Source organism: Muscardinus avellanarius (assembly GCF_963383645.1).
Source record: "Muscardinus avellanarius genome assembly, chromosome: 4".
NCBI classification, from domain to species: Eukaryota; Metazoa; Chordata; class Mammalia; order Rodentia; family Gliridae; genus Muscardinus; species Muscardinus avellanarius.
The window spans coordinates 131,088,033-131,096,957 of record NC_137789.1 but is presented as its reverse complement, the minus strand read 5'-3'; the positions used below and the strand labels follow the sequence as shown (position 1 = coordinate 131,096,957).

Sequence of the window (8,925 nt, the reverse complement as noted above, 5' to 3'; positions counted from 1 at the left end):
TTGTGTCCCAGGATCCAATTTGATTTGTCCTCTTGGAACCACAATTTTCCTTCTGCTGAAGCTAAGAGACTTTGCAGAAACCTGTCCGGAGCCAAGATTCTCATAACATGTCTGGCCCATAAAGTCCGCTGCACCTGGTCCAGGGAGGGTGACGTGGCCTATCACCCCCTTGTCCCCATCTCTCCTGTGACACCACGGGAGGGAAATCAACTGAAGTCCCAGCTGGTTGCTCCACCAGTGCTTGGATTTAGATCTCAAACCAGCCGTGCCACGGCCAGGCTTTCTTATTCCTATTTTTCAATGTGCTACCAGCCTTGTTGGTTTGAAAGTGATTTTGAGTACCAATTCATATTGAGTAAGAGAAATACTATTTTTTATCATGTTTCTATTTTCCTAAAATACTAGTGCCATTTTCTTTTTTTTTGGGGGGGGGTGCAGTGGATTTTATTGATGGTGCATTTGACACTAGGGCTCCCTAGGCCCCTCCCCTTTTTCAGGGGGTCTGGGATAGAAAGTGGGAGGAGGGAGATTCTCAGTGTGTTGGGGACTGAGTTGGGGTGGGGGCTCCCCAGCAGCTGAGGGCCTCGCTCTCTTCCTCTCGCGTTCTAGCTGGGGCCAGCGGTTCAGGGCTCTTACTCCTTGGAGGCCATGTGGACCATGAGGTCCACCACCCTGTTCCTGTAGCCGAATTCATTATCATACCAGGAAATGAGCTTGACAAAGTGGTCGTGGAGGGCAATGCCAGCCCCAGCATCGAAGGTGGAAGAGTGGGAGTCGCTGTTAAAGTCTCAGGAGACCGCCTGGTCCTCAGTGTAGCCCAGGATGCCCTTGAGGGGGCCTTTGGACGCCTGCTTCACCACCTTCTTGATGTCGTCATACTTGGCAGCTTTCTCCAGGCAGCAGGTGAGGTCCACAACTGACACGTTGGGGGTGGGCACACGAAGGCCATGTCAGTGAGCTTCCCGTTCAGCTCAGGGATGACCTTGCCCACGGCCTTGGCGGCAACGGTGGACGCAGGGATGATATTCTGGGCGGCCCCACGGCTGTCACGCCACAGCTTCCCAGAGGGGCCGTCCACGGTCTTCTGAGTGGCAGTGATCGCGTGGACGGTAGTCATGAGTCCCTCCACGATGCTAAAGTTGTCATAGATGACCTTGTCCAGGGGGGCCAAGCCGTCGGTCGTGCAGGAGGCATTACTGACAATCTTGAGGGAATTGTCGTACTTCTCATGGTTCACACCCATCACGAACATGGGGGCATCAGCAGAGGGGGCCGAGATGATGACCCTCTTGGCGCCGCCCTTCAAGTGAGCCCCGGCCTTCTCCGTGGTTGTAAAGACACCAGTGGACTCTACAACGTATTCGGCACCAGCCTTGCCCCACTTGATGTTGGCGGGATCTCGCACCTGGAATATGGAGATAGGCTTTCCATTGATGACAAGCTTCCCATTCTCGGCCTTGACGGTGCCCTTGAACTTGCCGTGGGTGGAGTCGTACTGGAACAGGTAGACCATGTAGTTGAGGTCAATGAAGGGGTCATTGATGGAGACAATATCCACTTTGCCAGAGTTGAAAGCAGTCCTGCAGACCAGGCGCCCAATACAGCCAAATCCGTTCATTCCGACCTTCACCATGGTGTCTCAGGGACGCAGCTGGCACTGCACGGGAAGCGGCGCTGTCCATCAGCAGGAGGAGCAGAGCACTACTGCCATTTTCAACTTGAAAGCTGCCCTCTCTTCCCCTGTAGGACATCCACCTTTCAGTAAGGAGGACAGATATGTGTCATATGCCATCAACTCCTCATCTCTTGCTGGTGGCCAGCTTTCCTGGGCAATCCCTGAATTCTTCCTGGTAAAGCCTCGTCATAGTATGGGTTAGATAGAAAACCATTTGCTGTCCCTGGACTCAATAATGTTTAATATCTCTTCTAGCTCTGATATTCTTTGGACTTTTGCCCAAACCATTCCATTTTCACCTTTTTAGTACAATTACAAATAGAATCTCAGGAGTCCCTGCACTTACTAATGGAGGAATCTTGGTGCAGGATGAAGGTGCCAGTACTGACCAGTATGGAGCAGTCTGGAAGGAAGGATGCTGGGACCAGCAACACATCATTGAAGAATCCAAACCAGATGGAACCAGCTGAGCTAAGGATTTTCACTAATCCCTGGTAAGGAGTAACTGGAAATTAATATAAGAATCCTACTGTGTATCTGACGTTCACAATATATAATTAAAATTAAGTTTACAGTAAACTGTATCTACAGTAAACCTATTCTATAGAAGAGCATCAGACAGTCTCAGACAAGTTGGCTCTTGTCTTTAGAAGCTTTATGGCAAAAACCTTTTGCTGGGTATCTTTGTAATTATAAATTTGCACTGGAGCTTTGGGAAACACAGTTGCTATTTCCAAAGTGAGAGGTCAGGTAAATAAAACCCTTTCCAGAATGTTGCTTTAATGATGCTTAGGTTTGAAGGGAGGTCCTGTATGTTACAGCTGCAGCAGAGAACTTGTCCTTGAGGCCATTCATTCTTTCCGTAAGTGTTTATTGAGAGACTATGTTGTGGCAGGTACTGTACCAGGTGCTAGAGATACAACAGAAAATAAAGTCAGTAACCTCTGGGAGCTCCAGAAAGTAAATGAGCAACGATGCTAGAACACGCACTAAGGGGCAGGGCTGAGAGGCCAAACATCTGGAACAAAGAGATGAGAGGGCTGCTCTTCCCATTTCGTGCTCCAGGGACATAAATGGCACAAGTGGTGAGATTCCGGAGGATTTGGATGGGTTTGGGCACTGGGATGTGAGATGACAAGTGCCCTGTAGTGTGTGCAGCTGGCTGGACGAGGGTCAAGCGGGCCAGGAGAGGAAGGCATGTCCTCTGGGATTTGGGGGTGATGGAGCTATTACAGCATGGGCTAAAAGGCCGGCGCTGAAGTGCAGCTGCGGCCGGGCAGCTGAGATACAGGGTGTGGAAGGGCGTGTTTCCTCAGGGCCCACCCCGCGCAGGGGCAGGAGGGCAGCTAGGAGACAGCCCCTCCTGCGAGTGCCCAGCCTCAAGAGGCTGTATTGCCAGGAAGGACTGAGCAGCTAGGTTCCCGGTAAAGAAGACGGAGCTTAGACAGGACTAATGAGGGCCTTTAAAATTACTGGTTGAATTTAGAGCTCTGCCCTCAGGCTGCTCGACCTTGGAGTGTGTGAAGGGGTCTAGGGGAGGTCATGTCTTCTCAAGGCTCTAAGTGGAGAATAAGCCAAAAGTCCAAATGATTGTGTTACCTAGGCTCCAAACCTTCACTCTTTTTTATTTTTATTTATTTATTTATTTATTTATTTGTGGTATTAAGGATTGAACCCAGGTGCATTCTACCTCCAAGCTATACCCCAAGCCCGTTTTTAAATTTTTTGTCTAGAAACAGGATCTTGCTAGGTTGCAGAGTCTCACTACACTGCTGAACTATCCTCAAATCTGCGACCCTCCTGTCTCAGCCTCCCAAGTACTGGGATTACAGGCGTGCACCATCACGCCCAGCTACACATGGGACAGTTTTTATAGTGCTTTGATCAATACTTCATAAAATGTCAGGTCAATTAAAAATAGCTTCTAAGACAAGTAGAACTAAGGAAGGAATTCATAAAGCTGAGGGCAGCGCTGTTTACCCAGGGGAAGAAGACGAACTAGGGCAGGATCTACGATCTCCCCTTGACCTGTAAGGGAGCATTGTTCTAAGTATTTTGTAAGAATAAAAAGGACAGGCCCAGAAATATGCCCTACAAAGAAGGGTAAACATGTGGGCACCTGGGCCCCAAGTGAGACAACCACCCCCTTTCATTTGGGGATAAAGAGGCACTGAGTGCGCCTGGGCTGGGGGTGGGTTGAGGTGAAGTCGGAAACTCCGGCTGCTCTGGGCTGGCTCGGAGTCAGTGGTGTGTTTGGGGCTGAACAAGGTTCCCCTGTTGTGCATATGTCTCCTGCTTCCAGCTGTGTGTGCGAAGAAGGGTCATTGGGGCTGTGTGCAGGCCGCAGTGCCTTACCCAGAAGGAAGGTCCCCAGGCTGAGACCCGGCCTCAGGACGCCCGTAAGAGCAGGGCCTGACTCTGAGTTTGAAACGTGGATGGAGGCAAAGCCCCAGAGGCGCTACCTTTGGTCCTGGCCTTTTGGGTTGCTGCGGACAGGCATCTCCTGCTCTACCTCCACCTCTTCCATCTAAGCCCCCTTCCACTGAACTTGAAAACAGCATTTGTTGGGGGCGGGGTGTTGGTAATTGGCACTGACTTATCTTTACATAACTTCCGTCAGCCTTGGAGGCAGGAACCTTTTATGCCAGAATAGCAGAAGGTCCACCAGGGCTGGCCTGACCTCCTGCTCCTTTGTTTTGAGCCAGAATTGAGCCAGAATTCCTCTCAGACAACTCTTCCATTGAGAGACTGTGTGGCTCTTCCATGCTTGCATCCCAGCGAGCGCTGCAGTGTGGGCTGTGTCTACAGGGCTTTGGGGCCTAAGTGTGGCCCATCCAGAGTTGTGTCTTTAAGCACTTTTAGTGTCTGAAAGTGTGGAAAGAGTTGTGGTAGCCTGTGAGCTCTCAGGGAGCAAAGCCCACCACTAGACAGGCTAAAGAAAGATGAGGTCATCTCTGGATGCCCCTGTTGCTGAGGCCATCGGCATCTGGGACACTGGTTCCCTAAGACACACGGGGTACCTTCTTCCTTCCTTTCTCTCTTCATCCTCACTGGGAAGGAACAGGGAACCATAGCTACTGTGGCTACTGACTAATGTCCACCCAAAGGATGACTGTGTTTTCTTAAGTAAGGGCAGGACCCACTTGGTGGCTCTACTCGTGTGGACTTCTGTTTGGTCTCGTGAGTTCTCACTGACTCACATCACTCTCAGAAGAGGAGGCTCCACCTAGCTCCCCACCTCCACAGATTCAAGTTCCCACTCCAGCATCTGCTAACTGCATGGGCCAGTGCTTCAGTGACTCTGCATGATGCTTTCTCGTTTGTAAATGGGGGAGCTAATGCTTCAGAGAGAGGTGTGAAGATTAAATAAGTAAGCATTCAGGCATCTGGCACAGTCCCTGGTGCATAATAGGTGCTGTAAGTATTAGTCCTTTCCTGGGTTTGCCTGGCTGAAGTAATGGCCACAGAAGATTATTCTCTTCCATGGTAGCTCTTTCCCATGCTGGTTCTGGGCTCCATCATGAGCTCTTTTTTTTTTTTTTTTTTTGGTAGATGAAATGGTAGCAAATGGCAAAATCAGGATCCCTTAAGAAATAAAAAGCCAAGCCAAGTAGATCACAGTCTGTGGTTTTAGAATAAGAGCCAGAGATACTGTGAGTGCATTGGAGGCTTGTCTCTATGTGGCCCCACTGCACGGTCCTAGAGCAGCTGCTCATTGGCTTCCAGACCCACGCTAGGCTTGGCTGAATATGATCTCAGCAGATCTGCTAGCAGTGTGTTCTAATGGAATACCATCTCTATACCAAGGTCGAGCTAGGCATTTTGAGGGATATAAAAGCAGGCTAAGACTCATAACCTCTACAAGCTGCCTCCCAGAAGTCATGCCAACCAGATTCAAGAAGTTCAGAGCAATAAATGGAGAGCTAAGTGGGAGTTGAAGAGTTCAGTATGGATATCTGGAAGAGAAATGCTTGAGTTAGTCCAGGAAGAATGGCTAGAAATTAATAATAAAAAACTTTTGGGTCTGGTATCAAGTCAGGTCAGCATGAAAGCGTGCCATGATTGATTAGTGATGTCTGTAATGACAGCACCATGCTGTCTACTTACCATCTCTGGCCTAGATGATATTTAAAGTCATTTTGATTGTTAATAGTCCATGACTAATGGCATTTGTTTTTAGATACAGTCAGGCACATAGAGTCTGTATTAACTTTGGGTGGTTCAGGGAAGGAGACAAGGAGGTATTATCCTTTTCTTGCCTGGAATTCTCACCCAGCAAACTAAGAAATATTGTTAGTCTGTTCTAAAATCCTCTCAACTACAAACATGCTGGCCACTATAAGCAAATAAATAATCAAATACCCAGAAGCCTTAGAAAACAATAGTTTAAAAAAAAAAGTAAGGCAATGATTAACAAAAAATTTAGAATTACATCTGGGTAGAGGAAGGGAAGTTCCACAAGGGAGGACTTATAAGAGAAGTTTACTGGTAATATTCTGCTTTTTAAGCCGGCGAGTAGTAAGCACTTAGGTGTTTATTTGCTATGACTTTTTGAATTTAATACATACTTTTTTAATGTATACTATATTTTATATATACATAGACACATAAATTATTAGGTGACGTATGAGAAATAATAGACTGGACAGAATGTACACTGGTGTCAGCTGTATATAAATCAAGCGTTTTCTTTCAGAGTCTCCTACATCTAGTTATTCATTGAAGGACCTATTTACTGCATGTGTCTATTACTTCCAATGCTATGTGGCAGCAACAACCCCAAACTTGGAATTGGAAGACCCACTTTGCTACCCATTAATTATATTGTGCTTTATTTATGTAGACTATTATTTGTTACGGTTATAATGGGACTGTGGGTTCTTTTCCTCTATTCAACTAGAATTTGTTGAATAGGGGAATTAAAACTAATAGATAGTTTGGTGAAGCTTCAAGTCTTTTACCCCTAAAAGACTTGTTTACTGATTTTGTTATAAAATCAGTAGGAAATAGAAAGGGAAAAGAAGAAAAGCCACATGCCTGCCAGGCATGCTGGAGAGCCCAAAAATGGAACTCTGTCCCTTCTCTGTTCCATCCTTTAAGTATAATTTTGTATTGGTATGTTCTTATCTCATGACCAAGGCAATGGGCTATTAACTTATTTCTTAGCCAGGTAGTTCCCCTTTGTCTCTGGACAGTACACTTACTAAGTGCAGGAATCAATAATCTACCTGGCTTTTACCTCTATTGCATTGGGCTGTATTGTTTGCTCATCAACTATGGGAGCTTTGAAGTAACACAGAGTTTATATTTCCTATACCAGGCTGAGTTCACAAAGAAGAGGTAAAGAGGCACTGATTGCCTTTATGCATTTTTAGGGGTAAAAGCTTCAATTGTCTCTAGGGCTTTTAAGACTAAAGGCCTAAATTTCCTTTACATTCTTACTATAGGCTAATCATTAGAACAAGGGACAGAGAGAGCAGAAAGCTCTGTTCTGTAATAGCTGCTGCCCCTCCCTGCCTGAGTGCCTGTGTAGCACCTAGATTCTGAGTCCTTTTTTACATTTTGGAAATTAATACCAGATACATTTCCAATACCAACACATTGTTGTATTTTCATCTATAAAATGGAGATAGCTGTTGCCAACATGAAATGGTTGGCATGAAGGTTAAAGGTGATGATGAACGCCCATTTTCTAGAAAATTCCATATTTTATCACTGACTCCCCACACGAGTACAATCACCATCTCCAAGGCTCTGGCAATGTGCTTTTGTGACACATGGGCATTCCTCAAGCCTCCTGACATTGCAGTTTACCTCAGAGTCATGGTAGTGCAGTCACCAGACAAACTAAGGCATCTGATCTTTCTCTTCTGATCAAGTCAGGGAGTTACTATCTCAACAAAAGCTTTGTCTTCTTCCAACCTGCGCTGCCAGGGAAGGGACCTCCTTCTCTGGAGAGTGTCTCCACATTCTCTGTCCCTATATGAATGGCCAATCTGGGGCCTGGAGCCCCCTACAAACCACTGGGCATTTGTTACTTCTTTGGCATTTGTGTATTTTCAGTCACCTTAGGGACCACTTCCCAGCTCTCCGGGAGATTCCTGCCATCCCAATTGAGTAAATTTACTCCTAGCAAGTATTGGGGCCTAACAAGCTAAGTGTCACTCTGCCCACACAAGGTCACCCAGCCAGGAATAGTAGTCAAGTTAAAAAGCTTATTTCAGCAGACCCTCCCCTCTAACTACTGTCCAAAGGTCTCCAAGGATATACACATTGGGCTGGGCCTCCCCTGAGTCTCTGTTTTTCTCTGCTGTTCATACCACATCAGCATGATCATTTCTTAAAGGTCACTTCCTCAAAACACTCAGAAACACATAACCAAGGAGTCATCTGTGTTAGTTTGCTTAAGTCCAGCTGCAGGATTTGGGCTGTGGATGCTACAGTGACTGACAGGACCAGCAGGATCTATGTGGTGCAGTTACCATCTTGTTGCTACAGTACATCTCTAAGGCATTGTGCCGAAATTCAAATTATAGCCCAAGTACACTTCTATTTGCATTTTATAGTTTGTTTTGAATAGCTGAACTCCTTCATAGTTATCCAAATGTGTTATTTTCCTTTAAAAACATTCTTTAAAATGTTTCACAGCCTCAAATATGATTTTATTACATCCTGGAACCAAAATGATTTCTAAAATTAATGTCTAATTTTATGACTCAAGACTATCAGAAAATAAGCCTAGTTACACATTCACATTACTGGATACTTTTATGTATACTCATTCTAAAAAGAGGTATAAAATGTCTCTCTCTCTGTCTCTCTCTGTCTCTCTCACTGAATTTCAAGGAGAGTCAGGGACTAGCTGATGGGCAAAGAGACAAGGGGAATATTTGGATACCTTAAAGAAATTTAAAACCATGTTCAAACATTTAGTTCCTTGTATCTTTTGGAGAGAGTGAGATTTTGTAATCTGGGCCTTTTTCACAGTTTAGGTATTTGCCATTAAAAAAATAGCTACTGTTTTTCTCCTTTAAAGCACACTTACAAAACCACATGGGCCAGGGGTTCTCTTTGTGCTGTAGTCATTTCCATCCCACCTCCTGACCCCCGGGGATGTTATGTTTCTAGGGAGGGGCAACACATTGGAAACCCAATCCCCTAGCAAAGCTTTGGGCAGACACAGAAAAAGCAAATAGATCTATGAAAGTGCCTCATTTATTTTGCCATATTTAGCTACTTCACGGCTTTCA

At 45.9% G+C, this 8,925-nt stretch overlaps 1 pseudogene across 1 annotated transcript; it reads right to left on the bottom strand.

Annotated features, from left to right (window-relative positions):
* Positions 1 to 632: 632 nt before the first annotated feature.
* LOC308261895 (glyceraldehyde-3-phosphate dehydrogenase-like) lies at positions 633 to 1,657 on the bottom strand (annotated as a pseudogene). Its single transcript has one exon. The product of its transcript is annotated as a glyceraldehyde-3-phosphate dehydrogenase-like (transcript).
* Positions 1,658 to 8,925: the final 7,268 nt, after the last annotated feature.